We start from the raw sequence: 24,066 nt of genomic DNA, 5'->3' as shown, positions 1-24,066 counted from the left end.
TCTGGAGTTGGACACTTTCTCCCAACTAGTGGATTACCACTGGTGATACTGAAATGTCAATAGTGATTCTGGGGGAACCTGCCTACCCTTTGTTCCCCTGGATCAGGAGGCTGTACGCCGGCCACCTGGACAGCACCAAGAAAATATTCAACTACCAGGTCAGCGGGTCAGCCTGACAGTTGAATGTGCTTTTGTTAGATTGGAGGGAGGGTACCAGTGTTTACGCACTAGACTGGATCTCAGTGAGAAAAATATACCAGTGGTTATAGCTGCCTGTTGTGTCCTGCATAACATCTTTGTCACAACGGGGACAATGTGGGTGGTCTGATCCTAGTGGTCAGAGCAGGAGTCAGGCCAGGTCTAATACCGGGAGGTCAGAGTCTGAGCCAGGCCAGAAGGCACACTAAGAATCAGGTGTCAGGAGACAAGCTGGGTCAGGTTACGAGATCAGCAGCAGGCAGTAGGAGCAGATCGCACAGGGGAAGCAGTCCAAAACAAGGAAAATCCAGTTGCATGGACAACTTCCTGTTCCTGTGATGGGTTTATATAGAAGCCGTGAACCAATCAGGACTGCCAATTGGATTCTAGGACTGGAGTCCTTGGTCCGAGTTCAGCTTCTATTCTGACACTGGTTGGCAGGTCACTGGGTGGCAGGTTAGGACTTACTAGCTCTGAAGTGCCCTGTGGGCAAGTGTTTAAGACTCATGGTCCCTGACAATCTGTGAGGCAAAAGCAGGAAAGCTGCTGCCAGTGTGGAGGGCAGAAACGGAGCTGCTGTCTGCTGACTTTGAACAGCCAGAGTAGACACAAGGGCCCTTGGAAGATACAACATGAAGCTATTGGTTGAGGGAGGCTTTGATAGAGTACCTTAAGGGTCAGCCACCGTAGTGTTCTCTGGGGTTTTGAGCACTGATAAAAATTGTGTAGTGCTTTCAGTACATTTATGTAGTGCTCACTGTACATTTACAAGTACAGTTTGCTTTGACAACAACTATGCGTTTTGCAACATTTGTTGTGAACTAATAAAGGTAATTTGATTCTCCAAAAATAGAACTTTACTGAGTCAGAAATACAGGACAGAAAAACAATGTGCAAAAAATCACAGTCAATTCAATATCATACACATTTTTAACATAAATTAACAGTGGAACTTTAAAATTGGAAAAGGAGTAAACATTTCTGTACATTTGAGTGCACAAAGGTAGTCTGTTGTGGCTACACATACACCAGCCATGGTTCTCACCGTTCAGTCTATGTGAAGCTGTGGTTTTCCTTGCTGTCCCTTGGCATGGAATGGTAAGGGTAAGGATGTGGCCCATGATGCCCTGGGGCGGGGGGAGGTTAGGGAGCAGCAACCATGAAGTTCTCCAAGGACTACAAAGGGTGGAGAGTCCAAGATTTTTGGACCTGTAATCAACCGGGTCTGCAGCATTTGGTTCTCCCACCTGAGAAGACCTGTTATGTCCTGGTGCATTTCCCAGCCATGGTGAGTGCAGCTCTCCATGGGCAGCTGGGGGGTGATAATGGGGGAGGCTTTTCTCTTGCATGAAGCTATAAAATTTTGGTCCCTATGTGATGGTTTGCCCCCAGGATGCCACCTGGAAGTGGGATACAACTGAGCCCTCTGACTCACCAGCCTGGGCTCCTTCTCACACTGTGCTGCTGTGACAAGCTGCAGACCCACTCCTGGTCCTACACTTCCACCAGCATTCACACGGGCAGGGACACACCCGGCTGTAGTTACATGCAGGCTCTCTGACCAGCCACTGCATGAACCAGCCAATTGGGCCTGCAGAAAAATGGGCACCCTTGCACCCTGACTTGTTCTGCCTGCCCAGCCCTCTTGCTGGGGAGCAGGGTCAGGGCGTGGGGGCTTTCTCTCCTCCTTCCACTCTCCAGCAGGAGCACTGGGAAAGTGGGGGAAGCCCCCCTCCCAACCCCATTTCCCAGGCAGGAGCGCCGGGGGGGGGGGCATGGGGGACTTCAGGTGGAAAGTGTGGGGAGGGGCCCCCACTTGCTCTGGCCCAGGGCCCCACAAAGCCCTAATTTGCCTCTGGCCTTGCTGCTGTAGCCTCCAACCTGGACTGCTCACAGCCTCCAGCATGTAGTCACTCCCAACTATGTCTGTGTGTGCTGCAGCCAACCAACCACACCTTGGCTCTTATCAGCCTTAAAGATTATCATATACACTCCCAGTCCCAGATTTCCCCCCAGAAATATGTGTCCTGTACTACCCAGCCCTCTCTTGGACAGTACAAATATACTGAGTCCGTTATTCCTTTAAGGGAATAATATGCACATACCTTGTTAACCCAAATGGAGTTATCCAGACACTTCAGCTTGAACACATTGTATTAGATAAAACAATAAAACAAGTTTATTAACTACAAAGAGAGATTTTAAGTGAGTACCAGTAATGAGGCAGAAAGGTCAGAAATGATTACAAGAAAAATAAAGATAAAATGCTTACTGGTGCCTAACAAATTATGTTAGATTCAAAGCAAAGTTTTCTCACCCCATGCTTTCAGCAGTCTTACTGAGCAAACTCTTTAGGTCAGGACCCCTCCCCAATAGTCCAACGGCAGCTTCCTTTTGCTCTTCGGGTGCAGTGAATGCGTTGGGCAGGAAGAGCGAGAGGGGTTGTCTTCCCCTGCTTTCTATAGCCCTGTCCTCCTTTTGAGAAGCATTCCCTCCTTTTTTACACCTGACTGAGATGACAGCTTTCCCTTTGTCTCCAAGGAACTGGTTTAGCCACTTCCCAGACTGTAAAATATACTTTTAGTCATGATTTCAGTTTGTTTATAACTTCACATATGATGCTGCTAGGTGCATTTTGCCATGATATTACTGATCAGAAAATTATGAGTTTTTAAATGATACCCCACAAGACATGCCTTGTACAAAAACTATTACAATAATGTGTTGGGTGTTAACACAGGGTATATTCTGTCACATATACCTCTACCTCTTCTTGTATGAGTAAAACAATGAAAAGTCAATACCTTTGTTTTGTTAACTTGGGGATGGGCCGGGTGCCATATTTAAATTTAAACACTATAAGGAAAAATGCATGCACTGTGTTTCCTTCCTCCTCATCAGGCACATCAGTGCTTGCCTGGTGGGACTGGCTAGACTGTGGGGGAGTCTCAAACAGGTCCTGGCTCATGAGCCTGTGCCATGTCTCCCCTCCCACGCCCGCAAGCCATTCCCAGCAGGAGTCTCTGTCCTAGAGTCTGCTGAGGTATCCACAATGGTCTGCAGGGTGCTGGTGGTGTCTTTGCTAAGTATGGCATGCAGTTCATTGTAAAAGCGGCAGACTGTGCGGCAGCACAAGATCTATTGTTGGCCTCCCTGGCCTTATAGTATGTCTGCCGCAGTCTCTTCACTTTCATGCAGCACCGCTGCTGATCTCTGTCACGCCCCTTTGCCTGGATCCCCTGCGCAATCTGCTCGTCGATGTCCATGTTTCTATGGCTGCCTCTTCTCTCCATAGACAGGAGGTATTGGATCTTCTGAGCCTGCTCCAGGCATCTACTGGGTGGAGCCGGTGTGATTGGTTGGGCAGTCACACACAAGGGAGAGTTGCTAGGTGTGATCACCAAGGTGGGCAATCAAGAAAAGTCATTTAAAAAATATGCTGGGTGGGAGTGGCTTCCAGGCTCCATCACCTCTGGGCAGCGGCACTCACAACTGTCACCAGAGCAGTCCCTGTCACAGGGAATGGGGCATGTTAGGGTCAACATAGATCTAGGGTTACTATATTTTAACACAACAAAAAGAGGACACTCCACGGGGCCCTGACCCCGCCCCAACTCCGCCCCTTCCCAAAGTCCCTGCCCCAACTCCGCCCCCTCCCCTGAATGCTCTGCCCCCCTGCTCCTCCCCCTCCCCTGCTTCCTGCGACTCAAACGTTCGCGGGAAGCCTGAAACAGGCAGGCAGGCAGGCAGCAGGTAAGCTGGGGTGGTGGCGGGGGGGGCGAGAGGAGGCGCAGCCCAGTCCAGCCTCCCCGACCGAGTGGCTCCCTCCAGCGGCCAGCCCCGGCCAAGAGGCTCTGGCCCCGGCGTCTCTGGCTGGACTTGGCTCAGGCCCTGGGGCACCAGCCCCGGTTCTGGCCAAGCACGCCAGCCCCGGCCAAGCGTTTCGAGCCCCAGCGGCTCTGGCCCCGGCCCCGGCCCCGGCTGAGTGGTGCCAGCCGGCGGCCGAGCACCCCCAGCCCTGGTCCCAGCAACTCCGGCCCAGCTCAGCTCGGGTCCCGGTTCCGTCCGAGCAGCTCCGGCCCAGCCCCGGCCCTGGCTGAGCGGCGCCGGCCGGCAGCCAAGCACCGCTGGCCCCAGCGGCTCCGGCTCCGGTCCCAGGGCTCCATCCTGGACCCAAGCCCCACGACCCCTCACCTATTTTCCCGGAAATGTCCGACTTTTTGGAATTTCCTCCCGGACAGGGATTTGAGGACCAAAAAGCCAGACATGTCCGGGAAAATCCGGATGTATGGTAACCCTACGTAGATCATGCAGTGTCTCCACTTGCGCTGCATTGATCTCAGTAGGTCTACCATGGCTCCAAGCCATTGGGGGAGATGGTTTTATTGCATTGCTGTAATTGGGCACTTACATTAGCCAGAGACAAATGAGAGTACAGACATATGCACAAATAGGTCGGTGCAAGGCGACATATGTCAACCTAACTTTGTAGGGTAGACCAGGCCTCAGATAGTAAGTTTCAACAATTGCCACTTTTCCAAATCTAGCTCTTCCATAGCCTCAGAACTTCTGTACCACACGATTTGTAGTTTAATGCTTTACAAGCCTTCAGGCAGAAACAGCTTTAAATGTAACTCTGTTTAACCCATTCCACACTGAGATTTGCTTGGTTCTGTGATTGTTCTGCACCTGTAGTTACTATAGCAACATAAGTGACACTTTAGCATTGTGATGAATTCTAATTCATCAGTCTGTGCTGCTGCCAAAGGTAAAATACTAGTTCTGTCTCCAGCTAATACTCTGTTTTAAATCAAATCACTGCTCATCTCAAAGGTGTGGAGTTGATAAAAATATCATTTCTGCTGAGAATTCATTTGGCATTTGTATATGTTTGCTCTAGGCCAATCCTGTAAATTCCTATTTAAATGTGTATTTCTGGTGACTCAGCAGTGTGGCTAAAAGCAATGCCAAAAGATTCAAGGCTGAGATTATCAAAGCCTTGTACCAAGATACTGACTGAACTTGCAGATAATCTCTATGGCAGGTTTGATAAGGAAATCTAGAGTTTTGGTGAAAGCAAGGTTCCCATTTGTACTTAAGTATTCTGAAGTACTCTACACACCTGTATTTGCATTTACATTTTAAAGGTACTTAGGGCACAAGTAATTTTTTAAATCTGTAAGTGCTTTTCCAAAATTGTTTCAAAAACACATCACATCTCTCCCAACTGTCCTGGATTCTGGTTGTCCCCCGGAACCACTGTCCTGGCTTGGGAGCTCCAGGCCCTGAGTTCTGGCTGCCAGGGCTCTTTTCTGTTGGCCCTACAGTTGCACCAGCCAGTGAGGGTGGCAGTCCTGCCCCCTTCATTCCTGATTGGTCACGCAGCCTGTAGTGGGGAGACTCATGAGTCGCTCCCTGGCCCAGCTCAGCAGCAGGGAGACTGCCCGGCCCAGCGAAGGGGTGAGTTGCGCCAGGGCAGAGCAGGCAGACACATACCTCTCAGTGCCCTGGATTGAGCAAACAAACACAGTAGCTGCATCTCTTTCTTTCTCTTCCACAGTGAGCTTATTATTTCGGCAGTTATCCATATATTGACCAGACACTTGCAGGGAATACGGGAGCTAAAAGCACTTGCGCTTATAGTTGTATTTTTACATCGTATACATGGAAATAGTACTGAAAATATGTACGCTTGTACTTATAAGTACTTCTGTAACAGTCCATTTGATATTTATACTTAAGTCCATTCTATCAGTACTTACGGCAACACAGTGGGTGACAATAATTATCAAAACCTGTTATGATGCCATACTGACTAATTATGTCATAATTTAGTTCCTATAAAATAACATGCCACAAAGGATCTCATATTGTGGTTATGGCTTCTTTGTACTCTGCAAGAATAACAGCAATGATGATCTTTACATAGCCTTGGATTAAATGCAAGGCACTAAAGTGCTTAATCAAGCTTTATAAGCCTTTAGGCCAGATTCATACCAGATTCTTCCAGCATAAAGTGAGGCACAGGTAGGCCGTCATGGGCAGGACCGTCTCTAGGCACCAGCAAAACAAGCTAGTGCTTGGGGTGGCACATTTTTAGGGGCGGCATTCTGGCGCGGGCCATGCCGCCCCTAAAAATGTGCCCCGGCCGCCCTAACTCACCTCCGCTGCTGCCGCTCGTGCACCCTGCTCGCCCTCCCTCCCAGGCTCTCAAACCCGGGAGGGAGGGGGAGATCCCGAGCGGCCACGGCGCGCGAAACAGCTGTTTCGCGCGCCGCGGCCACTCGGGATCTCCCCCTCCCTGTTTCGCGCGCCGTGGCCGCTCGGGATCTCCCCCTCCCTCCCGGGTTTGAGAGCCTGGGAGGGAGGGCGAGCAGCGGCACGCGAATCAGCTGTTTCGCGCGCCGTGGGCCGCTGGGGATCTCCCCCTCCCTCCCGGGTTTGAGAGCCTGGGAGGGAGGGCGAGCAGCGGCACGCGAATCAGCTGTTTCGCGCGCCGTGGGCCGCTGGGGATCTCCCCCTCCCTCCCGGGTTTTACAGCCTGGGAGGGAGGGGGAGACCCCAAGTGACTGTGGCGCACGCGCTGCTTCTCCCTCTCCCTCCCTCCCTCCTAGGCTTGAGAGCCTGGGGGGAGGGGGCAGGGCTGGGGATTTGGGGAAGGGGCGGAGTTGAGGCGGGGCCGGGGGGGGGTAAGAAAAAAACGGGGGGTGGGGGGCGGCCAAAATTGTTTTTGCTTGGGGCGGCAAAAATCCTAGAGCCGGCCCTGCTCATGGGGGAAAGTCTGCCAAGAGAAGGCTGCAGTGGGTCAATCAAGGGGCCTGCAGTACTGTGGCAGAGCCGCAAGAATGGATAGGACTCGCTGAGATGGAGTGGGAGCTGGGTGGCCAAATTACAAGCTGATGTAGTGTATCAACCCCAGTAGCAGCTTCTGCTGTTGGAGGTTTCTGTGGAGCACAATGGCAGAAACTGAAGTGATCCTTCGCAGAAAAAACACCAACTGTTCCATCTACCTTCCCTCAGGAAGGAATTCCCCTTCCAGTACCTAGGTCCTCATCAGAGCAGCGGGGATCAATTTGCACCGACTTATGCCAGGCAGAGCGATTCTAGTCTTTTATCTTAAAATATCATTGAACCACCATTAAAATGCAACCACCTCTGAGAGAAATATGGGAACTGTTTAGCAGCACACAGTAATGTTAGGATAGGTAATAGTCCAGACTCTTATTCAATTGCAATGACCAGAGTTGATTTGAGGTAATTAGAATGTTATTGCCCAAGTTGAAAATTGGCTAAGATATGAGGTTAACACCCCGGCAAAGAGGGACTGAAACACTGTGTCCATAGAAGAGGGAGTGTTCCATGTTTTGGCCAGTACTCCAACATTGCCCACTGCTTTGGAAGTTCAGAGATATTATCGGGGCGAGACAAAGTGGGTGCAAAGTGGACTGGTCAAAATACATCACTCCAATCATAACACTGACACTTACTCCTGGCTAGGCTCTAACACATTTGGTCCTGCCTCCACTATTTTAGACCTTAGGGCTAGGCTACACTGGCAACGTTAAAGCGCTTAAATGTGGTTTGTGTAGTCACGGCAGAGCGCTGGGAGAGTTCACACCCCTGGGCCAGAAAGTTGCAGCGCCGTAAAGTGCCAGTGTAGACAAGCCCTTAGAAATACACCAAGATAAAATGCTAATGAGCAGAGGAACAAGAAATTTACTTTCTACAGGAGCTCAGTGAAATGGGTGTGTTTAATCAAATCAAATCAGGGGATTTAATCAAATCTATGGGTGTGTCTACACCAGGGATTTAATCAGAAGCTCTTCGATATGCCTCAGCTAACTCCCAGTAGTACACGTCACACTTATAGTTTGCACACGGAATGCCTGTTCCATTTTCATGAACACATGAAGCAGTTTGCTGTGAATGGAGGGCATAGCATTCTCAGGGGGTATCCCATGATCCTTTGCTTTGCTTTCGAGCTGTGTGTAGCCTGAGATTGTTTTCACTGAATTGTGGGCAGCCAGGTGGGTTCAAACACATTTTTTTTTAATCCCATGTTTCTGCTGTCTCCACCGCATACTTCCTTTCTGGGTGGGCTCATGCCATATTCAAATTACAGTCTGCCAGCCGGACAGCAACAATGCTCCATGGTGCCAAGTTTTTCTCCGACAATATGTAGAGGTTGCTTGGGTTGTATTACAGCAGGCAAAGTCGGATGAATTTGGCATTGGACCTTACCTGTCACACCACCAAGCCGATGATGCTAGGTTGTATTTCCCTCGTTTGTTTATGAGACGGTCATGCGAGACAGTATCAAAAGCATTACTAAAGTCAAGATATACCATGTCTACGCATCCACAAGGCTTGTTACCCTGTCAAAGAGAGCTATCAGGTTGGTTTGACACAATTTGTTCTTGAGAAATCCATGCTGACTGTTACTTATCACCTTATTATCTTCTAGATGTTTGCAAATTGACTGAAGAACAGATTGCACTCACAGTGCGTTATAGGTGTAGTCCACATAAACCTAACACTGCTTCTACGTAATTATTTGCTCCGTTATCTTTCCAGATACTGAAGTTAAGCTGACTCTTTTGACTCTTGATGTTACACTGAGGCAGGTAACCAGAGAATGAGCTTATTCTAAAGGGCAGACCCGCAAGCTATGCTGTGAAGTTATTCATCAGGCTGGTCCCCCTTAAAGTGCTGCAGGAGTGGAAAGGGCTTGCAAGCTATACTGGGGGACACGGGCATGCAGCTGTTCCCTAATAATGCAAAGTTGAGTAATTTCTCACTCTTTAGTTCTGCTATATTTCCCATGCAGACATATAGAAAATGCAGAGAAAAATAGATCGGGTCCTGCAGTGATTATCAGGTGTAATGCATGTTTCAGGGCATTTGTACCTCGGGGGGAGCAGTATTGTTTGTGCCTTTTCTGGGCTTGCAATGTCCATTTATTCTTCATGGAAACTATGAACAATAACCAGATTTCTTTCCCTGTAAGCGCTGTCTCAATAAACTGTTAAATTTTGCATACATGAATGCTTTAGTTATTCAAATCTGCTGCGGGAGGACGGGGTAAAGACAGGCTGATTTCTTTGGTGGGCAGCCGCCATTTTGGAAACACATGGGTGGGGAGCAAGTGGACAGCATGGGAAGGAGGAAGGTAGGGGCAAGGATACTCAGAAGGGCTCCTAGCTCACATCTGTCTACAATGGCTCCAGCCATGGGGCACCCAGAACCGAAGCCAGAACCACAGTATAGCACAATAATAATAAATTGAAAAGATACTTACATGCCGAAGTTCCCGCCATGGATCGGTCTCTTTGATCCCAGTCTGGGTTTCTGTCTGGGATCCAGGCTCAGCCGATGCAGGGCAGGACTTATGATCTGTTGCAGCAGGACCGGACTGCGGCTGGCTTACCAGCTGGCCAGTGTCAGGGTCCCAAGTCTCAAAAAGATCCTGGCTCTCAAGGACAGCTTCTCTCCAGCATCCTCCTGCTCATCCTCAGGGGCAGGGAGAGCACAGGCAGCAGGCTTTGAATGGTGTCTTTGATGGGTTGTACTATTATTGTGCAAAATCCTGACCCCTTCATCAAAAAATGGACAGGTCATATGTCTGCTGCCAGATTGTCTCCTTGTGTCCCTCGTTGAGTCCCCCTTCTTGTGAGCTGCTTTCTCTTTGTCTAGTACTGCTCAGCATCCTGGTCATGACTCCTCCCAGACATCTGCTTTGCTGTGTCCACAAAAAGGTCTTTATTCCAGTGGCTGGCCCCTGCAGCTTCACGCAAGGACACTTTTCACTCCCCTGATGGCAATGAGATCCAAGGTCTCAGTACAGCTCTAAGCAGCTGGGAGAGACATGCTGTGGGGCTTCTGGGGAGCTACCATGGTTATGTTGCCAGAATAATGATATGCTGGTGTGACGGGTTCGGTCACAGATACCCCCTTGGGACTGTCACCAGATGTGCTGAGATTACCACTGAGCCTCCCTGCCAGCTTGGGACTCCAGAACCCTGCCTTGTTGAGCTAGACATGCTAGCCGGCTGCAACACAGACCCAGGTCTGGTCCATGCCCCCAAAGCTGCAGACTTTAACCAAAAACTGCTCAGCAGGTCACCTCTCTCCAGCACTCAGACACCCAGCTCCCAGTGGGATCCAAACCCCAAATAAAGCTTATACAGGGTAAACTCATAAATTGTCTGCCCTTTATAACACTGATAGAGAGCTATGCACAGCTGTTTGCTCCTCGAAGTATTAATCACTTACTCTGGGTTAATTAATAAACAAAAATGATTTTATTAAGTATAAAAAGTAGGATTCAAGTGGTTTCAAGTAATAACAGACAGAACAAAGTAAGTTACCAAGCAAAATAAAATAAAACACGCAAGTCTAAGCCCAATACATTAAGAAACTGAATAAAGGTAAATCTCACCCTCAGAGATGTTCCAATAAGCTTCTTTCACAGACTAGACTCCTTCCTAGTCTGGGTCCAATCCTTTCCCTGATACTGTTCTTGTTAGTTCTAGCTCAGGTGGTAACTAGGGGATTTCTCATGACTGCAGCCCCCTTTGTTCTGTTACACCCCCTTTTATGGCTTTGGCACAAGGTGGGAATCTTTTGTCTCTCTGGGTCCCCACCCCTCCTTCTAAATGGAAAAGCACCAGGTTTAAGATGGATTCCAGTACCAGGTGACATGGTCACGTCTTGTGAGACCCCAAGTTTCACACGAACACAGGAAGGCTTACAAGTAAACAGAGCCATTTACAACCAATTGTTCTGGTCAACGGGAGCCATCAAGATCCTAAACAACCATTAATGGCCCACACTTTGCATAATTACAATAGGACTTCAGAGTAATACTTAATATTTCTAGCTTCAGATACACGAATGATACATTCATACAAATAGGATGAACACACTCAGTAGATTATAAGCTTTGTAATGATACCTTACAAGAGACCTTTTGCATAAAGCATATTCCAGTTACATTATATTCTACTCATAAGCATATTTCCATAAACATGTGGAGTGCAATGTCACAACTGGGATCTAGGAGCAAAAGCTGGCTCTGTGCTACCTTTTAAAGGAGGAAGGTGTCATCCTGGGAATTTGACACAAGGGCATGGGAGGACACACAGGTAAATGCACAGGTTAGCAATGGCCGACCTGCAAAGCACTGTGTGGAATAGCCATTGGAATTATGCAAAAAAGTGGTGTACAGCAATTGCATCCACACAAACAATATACAAATCTAATTTAATTAGAAGCAAACCTAGTCCACTTTGCAAGAGGGCTCCAGAGTTCATGCTAAATGTGAAATTAGGGCACAGTGATGGATTGCATCAAGTGTTTTCAAACTGAATTAACTTGATTTGATCAAGTTTAAAACCCCTTTGTAGACAAGCGCTAAGTGAACACCTGAGTTATAAATACAGCCTGGAAGGAAGGTAAATTAACTACAAACATTTTATTACACAAAACCCTATTCAGATTGACAGCGGGGCAAATAGTCAAGCTGAGAATGAGCAACAGCAGCTTGAAACTTGTTACCCTCAAAGAACAGTCCTGATCCTATGTGGTGGAAGTTGACAATCTCAGATAATTGGAGATTTACTTGAAAAACCCGACACATCCCAGATGCCAGTAGATGCAGGAGAAAAAGGTGAAAACTGGATACCTCAAGAATAACCCCAATCCTGTGGTTGGGACTGCCCAAGGAGTGGGGAGGGAGCAATTTGTTCCAGGACCCCTGTTTGAGAGGGTCCCCAAACTCATGGGACAATATGATAGAGGGGAAGGCAGGCTAAATTTGAGCGAGTGGCATTGCAACTTGGTGCATGGGGTCATGGTGCCACTATAGCTTGAGAGACCCCTGCCTGCAGCGGGCTGTGTGCCAGGCCCTCATCTGCCAGCTGCCAAAACTGGCAGCAACTCAGCACTGGGGACCAGCCAGGAAGCAATGTGGACTCATCCCCGAGGTGAGGCCAGCAGGGAGGCGGAGTAAAGTAAGGAGTGGGATGAGGGAGGCTCCCTTGAGGGCAGAGATGCGTCAGTTTCAGATTTTGCCCGGGTCCCCCAAGAAACCTCTGTGTGACTCTGCAGCTAAGGGACTGAAAGGACCTGTGCCGTTACCAACAAGACTGCTACAGACACCGTCAGTGCTAAAATCAACTTCAGAACTGTTACAAACACCAGCATCATCAGAGCTGCCAATCAGAAGCAGCACTTGGCTGGAGCCACCACCAAATCAGCCTAGCCCCAGAGTCCTTCATGTTAGTGGCAGCGTCTTGAGAAAAATAAGCCAGGTAAGCACAGGATTGAGAGAAAAAGCAATTGACTAATAGTTTTAAAAGTTTTTCAAAATCCATGTTATTTCAAAGTTGGATGTGCTGCCTTGGAGGAGTTAAAATATCTAACACGGGGATGTAAGAATAGGTATCACATTACTAGCATGGGAGTGATTATACAGACTAGATGGTATAATGTCAACATGGGAGTGACTGTGCTTATGTCAATTATAAACTAAGGACTCAGTCCAAAGTCCACTGAGGTCAATGGAAACACCCTCATTGATTTCAATGGGCTTTGAATCAAGTGCTTCCTGAAGCTTCAAGTAGATTCTGTGAACTTGTGGTGTTAAGAAAAAGTGCTGTGCCTTCTGTTCAGGTGATCTGACTCCTGAGTGCGTTCTAAACATTACAGCTGAAGGTTAGTAATATTGAGCTCAGAAGGAGAGTCTTTGAATGCCACTCAGTGTTTATATTGGCCTGGACCCAAAAAAGCACTTGGAGAAGCAAAAGTTTCCAGTTTAAGAAGGTGGGGCTCTGCAAGGGAAGGAACTGTTATTTCCTGTACTTGGAGCAAGGGTTGCAGCCAAATTCAAAAGATGAGGCCAGACAGATAGATAGATACTGGGATTTTTGGTGAACAAAGATCACAAGTGTGGCAACAATGAGACCCTCCCACTCTTTTCCAGCACCCCTATATTCTCATCATTTACCTAGGGACAAGCCAGACATTGGTGAGAGCATAGGCTAAAAGGCCAGGCTTTTCTATACCACAGTGAGGTGTGAAGCCTGTGGTCAGGAACTCTCCCAAATTTCCTCCTGGTTTGGAGGGGGCTGAGGTGACAATTTTTCTGCAGCCCAGCTGAGATTGGGAAAAGGGTGTGGAATCAAGTACGTCCTATGGGGACAGTAAAGAAGGGCTATTGTCCACAACAGTGGGGAAGGTCAGGTCTCTTCTTCTGGGACAGTTGAGAAGGGAAATTTCTATCCTGCCGAAAGTTGGGGCTGTTTCAGAGTTTGTCTTTTTTATGCAGGTTGATATTTACAACATCAACCCCCCCTATAGCTGTTCAAGGCATAACCATTGCTTCCCAAAGGGCAGAATCAACAACTCCTTCTGACCCCTAGAGCTAGATCTGCCTGTCCAGCTGAGCTGTGTTCAGTGCAGGGCCAGAGGCAATTAGGGTCAGAGGCTAGGTAAGCCAGCTTTATATCTACTCCCTAATCCTGGGGCACGGTCTGGTCCAGAGTGCTAGCTACCTCAAGAGACCATTCTTGCAGCTGATAGTATTGGGGGGACATGGGGCTACCCCAGTCACACCCTCTTTCACCCAAGAGCCTAGCAGGGGGCAGGAAGTGTGGGGTTAGAGTTATATGAAACCTGGGAATGATCTCCACTAGATTTTATCAGCCAGGTGGAACATGGCTAGGGTGACCAGACATCCCGATTTTATCGGGACTGTCCCGATATTTCCTTGTTTGTCCCGCGTCCCGACCGACATGCGGTCGGGACACTGGACAAACAAGGAAATGCCCTGGAGCCTGGAAGTGCTCGCACACCCCCCGCCCCGACTCTGCCCCCTCCTCCCCCGATTGGCTCCCTCCCCGAATCCCCGCCTCTTCCCCGGGCTCACCATTCCCCCTCCCTCCACAAGCGCTGGAGGGAGGCCCGGGAGACACAGAGGAAGCGCGGGGCCGGGGTGAGTAACAGTCCGGCCTGGCCCCGAGCAGGCAGGACTCAGTTGGGTGGTTGGGAAAGGAGGGGGGCGACCCGCGGGGCCAGGCGGCGGCTGTTGTTGTCCCCCCGGGCAGCGGGACTCGGGAGCAGCCGCTGCTGCAGCTCCCACTGCCGCGGGGGAGGAAGCGGCCATGGCGCTCCGCGGCTGCGGCGCCTCCGAACCCCCCGAGCCGGGGCCTGCTGCGGGGACCCAGCAGCGCGTACGCTGGGCCCAGCCCCTGGCCAGTTGCGTCTGGGCTGCTGCCCAGCTGGTGCTATCCCGCGGCGGCCCCGCGGTGGAGGCATCTGCCGCCCAGCCCCGTTCGTTCCCCTGCGGGACGGGGGGGCTGGGGCCTGCTGCCCCCACTCCGGGGCCGCCGCGGGATAGCACCAGCTGGGCAGCAGCCCAGACGCGACTGGCCAGGGGCTGGGCCCAGCGTACGCGCTGCTGGGTCCCCGCAGCAGGCCCCGGCTTGGGGGGTTCGGGGGCGCCAGAGCTGCAGCCGCGGAGCGCCATGGCCGCTTCCTGCCCCTGCGGCAGTGGGAGCTGCAGCAGCGGCTGCTCCCGAGTCCCGCTGGCCGGGGGTGAGAACAGCCGCCGCCTGGCCCCGTGGGCCGCCCCCCTCCTCGCCCTACCACCCAACTGAGTCCTGCCTGCAAGGGACCAGGCCGGACTGTTACTCACCCCAGCCCCGCGCTTCCCCTGAGTCTCCCGGGCCTCCCTCCAGCGCTTGCGGAGGAAGGTTTTTTTTTTTTTTTTTGGCCCCCCCGCGTCACTCCCCCTCCCCCCCGCGTCCCGATATTTGTCTTGGGTGATCTGGTCACCCTAAACATGGCTCTAATTTGCATGTCATATCCTAAGCTGCACAAGCCTCTCCAAAACTCCACTGCACAAAAGGAGGCCGAAACTCAAACAGAGAAGATCTCGCATTTGTCTCCTGCAAGACCCAGACACACTGAAAGCCTAGTCTAAGGCTGAGTGATCTTATTCCCCACAGTAAACTGTGGCAAGATAAAGTTGACTCTGCTAAAGCATGCAAGCAGCAAGGTTCCATCAAGCCATTCATCACCCTGAGCATTTCCACTGTAGCTTGTTGAGAATGTAATGGCTGCCTCAGTTCTCTTGCTATGGCTGCTGTAGGCTAGTAGGGTGACTTGTGCGTTGGCCCTTCACACGAAGCAGAAGTCCTCCTCTTCTGGCACAAAGCCCCCTTGCCTCCGGACCCTGAGCCACTGGCTGGGCACTTCCCTTCCCGGGCTCCAGCTGCTCTGCTCCGGCGGCGCAAGGTCCGGAGGCAAGGGGGCTTCCTGAAGTCGGTAGCGCTGGCTCGGGCAGCTTGGCTCTTAAACAGAGCCGAAGAGTCAGGGGAGGAGCAGAGCAGCTGGAGCCCAGGAGGGAAAGTGCCCGGCCGGGGGCGCAGGGTCCGGAGGCATAGGGGCTGCCCCTGCAGCTCCCATTGGCCGCGGTTCCTGGCTAAAGGGAACTGCAGAGCCAGCACTTGGGGTGGGGGCAGTGCACAGAGCCCCTCTGCCCGTGCCTCTGTCTAAGAGCCGGAGGGACATGTCGCTGCTTGCGGGAGCCGGGTAGGGAGCCTGCCTGCTCCAATCCAACTGGACTTTTTACAGTCAGTGGTGCTTTTTGGGTGTTGAAAACCAGATACCTGCCACCCTATAGCTGTCCCTCTCAAACTATCAGTCTTGCTTCACAGGCAGAGATGGGGAAGAAGTGAGGGCAAAAGGGGTAGTTTGCCACAAAGCCCTCATTTGAGGGGCTCCTAAAACCATGGAATTTGAGTGCATGGCATTGCAACCTGGTGCACAGGGCTACACATGTGCCACACAGATTTGGCCTGGACAACCCTTCATTTACCTGAGTGGCTCTGTGAACCAGCGTGCCCGGTCACAACACCTGGAGCGAAGAGCTGACCCCAGCCCCCTGGGACGGGAGCCGCTACTGTGGGGTGAGTGCAGTGCAGGTTTACTCTCCATCCTCCCCCCCCCGGGCTTCTTATCTCCCCGGCAATTGTTTGGAAGGGCAGAGGGCTCAGTTTCAGGGCCCCAGCAACCTCTGTGAAGCCCTAGTCATGGGAATGCTTCTTACAATGCTTGTCTCTCTTTAAGGCCTTGTCCCTAGCAGTCCTCCATCAAGGCCCTCCCAGGTTCTGTTGTTGCTTCCCTCTGTTCAAGAACTCATTGGCAGTCTCATGTCAGACTCCTGGTCTCTGAAGAGCTCAGCTGACACACTGCGTTCCCTAGGCCCCTGCCACAGGCCTCTTCCATAGATCTTTGTTCCATACCACAGACTGTTCGTTCACAGGGACTTCCTGAGTCGCCAAATCTAGAACTGACAACTGGAAATGACAACTTTCATGATCCAGAAGGAAAACCAGGTATAGGTGGAGGCTCGGTTTGAGCTTGAGCCCTAGGTCCCCTTAAGGGCCCAGCCCATCCTGTGGAGAAGACAGCAGAAGTAACAATCCAGCAACCTGCCAAATCTTAGCATGGGAAATTCTCTCTTTTGGGAGTTCGAATGACTGGAGAAGTTGTAAATAAATGAATATCTCCTGAGCCTTCTGAATATGATGGATCCTGAGCTGGATACTAGAAGGTTAAGTCTGAAAATTTGCAGTGTTATGTTAAGGAACTACTCCCTGATCCACACAGATATTTATGTTCCTAGGAGCCTAAAGACTTTCATTGATCTCCTCCTACTCCCTTGCTACAATCCATCACCAGACTCATGGTAGAATACTTACTGAACTATTCCCAGTGCTGTTTACTACTTTTTAGCATGTGGTTTATTTGCTAACTCTTCTGTAAAGATAAGGAAGTGTAGGGCTCAAGATCAGAGGTGACGTGATTGGGGGTAACTCCCTTGGTTTCAGTAAAGTTATACATTAACCCTAAATCTGACCTGGACTCTTCTATGCTTCTAATGTGGTTTAGCTAACTCACATTTAAAAGCAAGTTCAATGAACAGAAATGTAACATGTTGTTCTAACAGGGGAAGAGCTGATCAGGTAGGTCATAAGCCATTTGTAGGTCTTTGGAATATGTTGCTTTCCATTAAACAATTTCCAGTTGTGCTGCCCCAATTCCCCTCTCTCTCCACTGTCTGAGGATTAGATTTACACTAATGATTTCTCACCCTTTTATCAGGAAGGCGGGGTTGTTGTGTTTGATTTTATGATAAATATAGAATTGCAAGTAGTTTGGAATGAGATGATTCTTGTTATCATGTGAAGCGAATCCTGCTCTGATTTGGTAGTTTTGTAAAGGACCAAAATGCATAAGCAGAAAATAAGGAAAGTGCCAGACATGTTAGGCAGTTTCCCACCCCTCCCTCTCACTTCTTCCTAGCTACATCCAGGCATTGGTTATGTATGCCACAAACTTTTCATAGGTTAGTGAGCAAGAGACTCCCTTCTCCCTCAGTCTGTTTTATTTTCCTGTTGTACATTAGCTAATGGTGCTCAGTCCTTCTGCAGCTACTGAAGAGCAGCAGGCCAGCAGGCTGCAGTATTGCTCTGCTTGTGCAGTTTCTGCAGCTGTTAATCTGTCTGCACATATGCTCCTACCTGGGAATTTCAAAGCAGGGGCACCATTTCAGATTTTGGTGGGCGGGCGGGCGGACGGTGTGTGTGTGTGTGTGGGGTGGGGGGGGTGCTCTTACCTTCTCAACAGGGATGTCTGTTTTCTAGCAATATCAGTACTGGGAAAGGAGAAAACTTCAAAGAGACAGCTCCTCATGCTCATGTATGTGAACCTGAATTCTCTCTGTTCTCCAGGAGAGACCTCGAGAAGGCGCCTTGCTGCAAGAAAGCCATGGGGGTCTCTGAGATTGCCTCTGTCCTGCAGCCCTTTTCTACCTGGCCATTATCAGAGGCTCACTGTGAGGTCACCGCATCCCGAGCTACTTTGACCAATAAGCTGAGGTCCTGCAAAAGGCCCTTGTGATGTCACTGCCACACCCAGGCCTGCCCTGCAGGGCTAATGTCCTGGCTCTGGTCAGCCCCTTTGGATGTTTGAGCTGCTCCCCCTGTATCACCCCAATCACTCATTGTTTGTTCTGGGGATCAAGCAGGCTACACATGAAGAAAATATCAGTGACTGCTCAACCTACCACACACAGTTTTTCATAGATTTGTTGACTTTAAGGCCAGAAGAGACCGTTAGCTCATCGAATCTGACCCCCCTGCACATTACTTTTCCAAAGCACAAATGATTGATTGAAATTCTAAATTTAAGTAGAATTTCAGTGAACCTCAGGTTTATATTAAGGAGGTTAAAATATATTGTTCAAAATCTTTATCAATAAAGTCAAAACTAAAAATGAAATAAGCTGGACCATATTCTGTTCTTATTTACACAACTCCTAATTCAGAATAATGGTTGAAGCCCTTGCAATTACTCCCGATTTAGAGCAGTGCTAAGGAGAGCAGAATTTGCCCCCTTGTGTTCGTTAGTTGCAATTTCGGTTGGAAACTATGCTACAGATAGGGCCTCTCTTGTAAACCCCCTAAATGGCACATTATATTGAAGAATTCACTTAGCACAACTTACTGTAAGTATTAAAGTGCATGTAATTACTAGAATTTACTTGATGATGTTTCTTTGTAAAATTTCTGTAAAGATTGGAACCAACATTGCCTCCCAGTAACATTAGACCCTTGAGTAAGACCAACTGCAATGAATTAACTATGGAAAAAAGTCCATCTGTATGGAGATCATCTACAACAGAACCCTTTCCTGGGCGTGTGTGTGTGTGGGGAGAAGCAAGGCATTTTACAAGGGGGTACATAGATACAAATTTAAACTGCGGGCTAGCTCCTTAAACACATACATCACAAGTTATCATCCAATACGTGTGTTTAGGTAAATGAAGGGGAATTCTGGAGGTAGCTCTTGCTCTTTTTGTTGTAACATTGGAGCTAAAACTAGAAGCTGAGGAGATCTGAAAAGAAACCCCTCTGGATAATTCAGAACTACACCACTGTCTTGATGCTCAGCATCGTTTACCATCTCGGATCTTTTTCCTTTAATTTCTTTAGGGCACTGTCCTAGGCATTTTAGGAATAATGCTACATCGTGTCAGTAAAAGCACTGGTTTTTACTGACACGATGATTGCATGGCAGACAGCAATATACTCCAACAGAATGTGCCCCTGGGGCCATGGTGGGGGCAGAGAACCTGGCATAGATGACTTTTGCAGGGCCACCCGGGGGGGGGCAAGTAGGGCAATTTGCCCCAGGCCCCGGGCCCCGCAGGGGCCCCACGAGGATATAGTATTCTATAGTATTGCAACTTTTTTTTATGGAAGGGGCCCCTGAAATTGCTTTGCCCCAGACCCCCTGAGTCCCCTGGGCAGCCCTGGACTTTTGCTTCCCGATACTGGTGGGGCACAACCTAAAGGTGAGGACATACGACTGCCCCACGTGCAGGGCCGGCTCTGGCTTTTTTGCCGCCCCAGGCAAAAAAGCCTCCGGCTGCCCCCCCCCAACACGGCAGGGGAGGGCGGCCGGAGCCCCAGGCGGGGCTCCGCTCTCCCCGGCGGCCGGGGGGAGGGCGCCGGAGCCCTGGGAGGAGGGTGGAGTGCCCGGCCGGGGCTCCGCTCTCCCCGGTGACCAGAGCGCCGGGGGGAGAGTGGCGAGCCCTGGTCGGGGCTCCGCTCTCCCCGGCGGCCAGAGCGCCAGGGGGAGGGTGGTGTGCCCGGCCAGGGCTCCGCTCTTCCCGGCGGACAGAGCACCGGGGGGAGGGCGGCGAGCCTGGCCGTGGCCCCGCTTTCCCCGGCAGCCGGAGCGCCACACCGCGCCACCCCCCCACCAGGTGCTGCCCCAAACACAAGCTTGGTGGGCTGGTGCCTGGAGCCGGCCCTGCCCACGTGTCTCCTCTGCCCAGCGATCCCCCCCACCCGGTGCCCAGCCCTGGGGCCACCGCGCTCTCCCCACTCCATATTACCTGCAGGCGGAGAGGGGGCTCTGTCCTTCTCCCACTGCGTCTCCCCCTGGCACGTTTGGCCCGTGTCCCTGGCAGGCGGGCCCGGGCGGGGAGTGGGAGGAAGTCACTTCTCTTGCCAGCTGAAGATGGCCGCTGGGGAGTTGGTGGCAGTGGCCTGCTCGCCAACCGGGCCCAGCTGCTGGGTACAGGGGATGAGTGAGCCTGAAATGTGCCGGGGGGAGAGGGGACCCTGGCTCACTTGGCCCCCAGCTCAGCTTTCACAGGCAACTGCTGTGCTGCACAGAGCAGCGACCCAGAGCAGCTGGCATGAGAAGTGGCTGGTCCTGCCCTCTCTGCTGCCTGCCTGGGCCCAGCTGCCAGACAGGGGCTAAGCATGCTGGGGGGCAGGCGCAGTGGGAGAAGGACAGGGTCCCTCTCGCTCCCCCACCCCCGCAGGCCAAGCAGAAATCTGGGGTGGGGGACTTGACCCCGCATGCCCCCCCATGTATGGCATGTGCCCCTCCAAAAGCAGTGAAATTTAAATTCCTGTGCACGCCCCTGTTACTTCAATTGTGACAAGTTAGAAACCTTCTAAAAAATATGATGAACTCACCAAAGGTGAGAACATTAGCTCAAATCCTTTGGGGGTGGGGGAAAGGGAGGGAAGACGAGGGGCTTGCAATTGGCAGCCTGGAGGATGAAGGAGATGCAGGATCCAGGGACGAGCAATCCACCCCCGTCCCCGCCCCACAGCCCCTGGAAAGCTCAATGAAGTAGCAGCCAGTGGTAGTGCAAGCCCCAGGCTTTGGCCAGGAGAGGCACAGCACGGAGCGCCCCAAGCAGAGCAGTGTAGGTGTGCAGGTGAGTGATGCAGGGGAGCCCTAGCTAAGGGCTGTGGCCAACAAAGAAGCCGCCTGGCTGATTGACAGCTCAGGGGAAGGGTTGTGTGACTCTTGCACACAGAGAGCTCTGCATGCCTGTTTTAAAGGGCCAGTGCTCCTGCATGCGTATGCTCGTCCATGAGGAGCGAGCTGGAGCCCGGCTCAGGTATGAAACTCGGGGGTGGGGTAGGGTGGTTAAGTGCCCCCCTGCCCTCCCTAATTGGCACCTCTGTTTCAAAGGAGTTTAAATTAAATAGAATTGAAACGGGTGTTGGGTGCCTTTGGCAGTTTGACAGTCCCAGCCCTAATGTGTAGAAAAGAGGCTGGTGACAGCTGAAAATCAACAGGCAAAACTGACCAAACAAGGGGAACTACTCGGAGCTAACTTACTGGAGTAGGTGAAAAGCCTGCTGTGTCCGACTTCAAACGAAGTACAGAAAGCCTACCCAGCCTGTGCTAAGGCACTTCCTATACCTCTGAGGTGGTACAGGAGGCTCTAGAAGCACCGAGTCTGTCTTTCTGGAGCTTCTGTGGCCCGGCATGGGGGAAGTCACAGAAAGAAAGAAGTTAGAGGATCTGACTCTGTTGGCTGCATAAATCAGGCAAATTCCTTTTAGCTTGTAAACTCTTTGAGGCAGGGACCGTCACTATGGACTTCACAATGGCTGGTGAAGCTGGTTGGGGCCCTTAGACATGCTAATAAATAATAAACTCCAGTGACATCCACTGTGTAACCCTGGCATGAGCGAGATCAGATTCAGGCTCAGCAACAGAAAAAGCTTCAGAGATCATTCAGTCTACGTCTGTCAATGCAGGGTTGTTCTCAGTGCCTTTTTTAGTGGTTGATGTCTTTCCTAGATTTAAAATCCCCATATTTTGGGACTTCTAAATCACTTCCCAAAAGAGATTATTGCTCAGTTGAATATCTCTCACTGTCAGGAAGACATTGTGAAATTCAGTTTAAATTTCCCCTTAATCATAGAATATCGGGTTGGAAGGGACCTCAATAGGTCATCTAGTCCAACCCCCTGCTCAAAGCAGGACCAATCCCCAACTAAATCATCCCAGCCAGGGCTTTGTCAAGCCTGACCTTAACAATCTCTAAGGAAGGAGATTCTACCACCTCCCTAGGTAACCCATTCCAGTGCTTCATCACCCTCCTAGTGAAAAAGTATTTCCTAATATCCAACCTAAACCTCCCCCACTGCAAGTTGAGACCATTACTCTTTGTTCTGTCATCTGCCACCACTGAGAACAGTCTAGATCCATCCTCTTTGGGACCCCCTTTCAGATAGTTGAAAGCAGCTATCAAATTCCCCCCTCATTCTTCTCTTCTGCAGACTAAATAACCCCAGTTCCCTCAGCCTCTCCTCATAAGTCATGTGTTCCAGCCCCTAATCATTTTTGTTGCCCTCCGCTGGACTCTTTCCAATTTTTCCACATCCTTCTTGTAGTGTGGGGCCCAAAACTGGACACAGTACTCCAGATGAGGCCTCACCAATGTCGACTGGAGGGGAATGATCACATCCCTCGATCTGCTGGCAATGCCCCTACTTATACAGCCCAAAATGCCATTAGCCTTCTTGGCAACAAGGGCACATTGTTGACTCATATCCAGCTTCTCGTCCACTGTAACCCCGTCATTTTCTGCAGAACTGCTGCCTAACCACTAGGTCCCTAGTCTGTAGCAGTGCATGGGATTCTTCCTTCCTAAGTGCAGGACTCTGCACTTGTCCTTATTGATCCTCATCAGATTTCTTTTGGCCCAATCCTGTAATTTGTCTAGTCCCGCTGTATCCTATCCCTACCCTCCAGCGTATCTACCACTCCTCCCAGTTTAGTGTCATCTTCAAACTTGCTGAGGGTGCAGTCCATGCCATCCTCCAGATCATTAATAAAGATATTGAACAAAACCGGCCCCAGGACCAACCCTTGGGGCACTCCGCTTTATACCGGCTGCCAACTAGACATGGAGTCATTGATCACTACCCGTTGAGCCCAATGATCTAGCCAGCTTTCTATCCATCTTATAGTCCATTCATCCAGCCCATTCTTCTTTAACTTGATGGCAAGAATACTGTGGGAGACCATATCAAAAGCTTTGCTAAAGTCAAGGAATAGCATGTCCACTGCTTTCCCTCATCCACAATTATATCCCCATGCATCACTCTTGGTAATTCATCCTAAAAACCAAACGGGGGTGTGAACATGGCATCTAGCACTGCAAAAGAACTAACAAAATGCCACATTTAATTGTGAACTTTATTTTCCAGTACAATTCAGTTTATATAGCACAGGAGAAGTTTCAAGAAAAAGGGTGCAGGTTGGCTTTAAGGACGCTTTCTATTGTTTTAATCTTTTCCTCTTGCATTAAATAGGAAAACTTGGGGAAAATAGTTTCTGACTTGGATCCAATCTTGTATTCCTTGTGCATCTGCAAATTTCCATATCTTGAAGTTAGAGGATCCATTAAATCAAAGTTCAGGATACATAAGAAAGGCAGAATCGGTTCCCTCAAGGATAAACAGTATTATGCTGTAGTTCACTTTATCCTTCCCAACTAAAGAATGCTTGTTGCAAGATACACAAGTAATCTCACTAGTACAAATACAATAGATAACTTTGTTTGACAAACATGCGCATTAAACCCACAACCATTTTTCTCATATAAAGAATTCACAAAACCAGTGTTTATTTCCATATAAAACCGTTTAGTCTGGAAACAATTTGCAGTTAAGTAATAATGATCTTATGTTTATATAGAAACTTTCATCAAGCTGGAACACAAAATGCTTTGCAAACCATCCCTAGATTTCAAGCTGGATCATCTAGTCTGTCCTCCTACTCCAGGGAATTGTACTAATTGATTTCTGCATCAAGCCCCAAAACTTGTGGCTGAGAAAGAAAGTCTCTTTTACAAAGATATCCAGTTTTGATTTAAAACTCCAAGTGATAGCGAATCCTTGGTCAAACTGTCCAATGGTGGATTAGCCTCACTATTGAAAATTTTTTGCCTTATTTGTCTTGCTTCAACTTCCA

General features: G+C 50.0%; 1 long non-coding RNA gene across 1 annotated transcript; it reads left to right on the top strand.

Annotated features, from left to right (window-relative positions):
* The first annotated feature begins 15,917 nt into the window (after window positions 1-15,917).
* Window positions 15,918-19,279, top strand: LOC135973899 (uncharacterized). The gene is made up of 3 exons (XR_010590945.1): window positions 15,918-16,169; window positions 16,526-17,228; window positions 17,997-19,279. It is a non-coding gene; the product is annotated as an uncharacterized LOC135973899 (long non-coding RNA).
* The last annotated feature ends 4,787 nt before the right edge of the window (window positions 19,280-24,066 follow it).

This window comes from Chrysemys picta, chromosome 1, assembly GCF_011386835.1.
Source record: "Chrysemys picta bellii isolate R12L10 chromosome 1, ASM1138683v2, whole genome shotgun sequence".
Lineage (NCBI taxonomy): Eukaryota > Metazoa > Chordata > Testudines > Emydidae > Chrysemys > Chrysemys picta.
The sequence above is the reverse complement of the archived record's forward strand: the minus strand, read 5'-3'. Positions and strand labels throughout refer to the sequence as shown.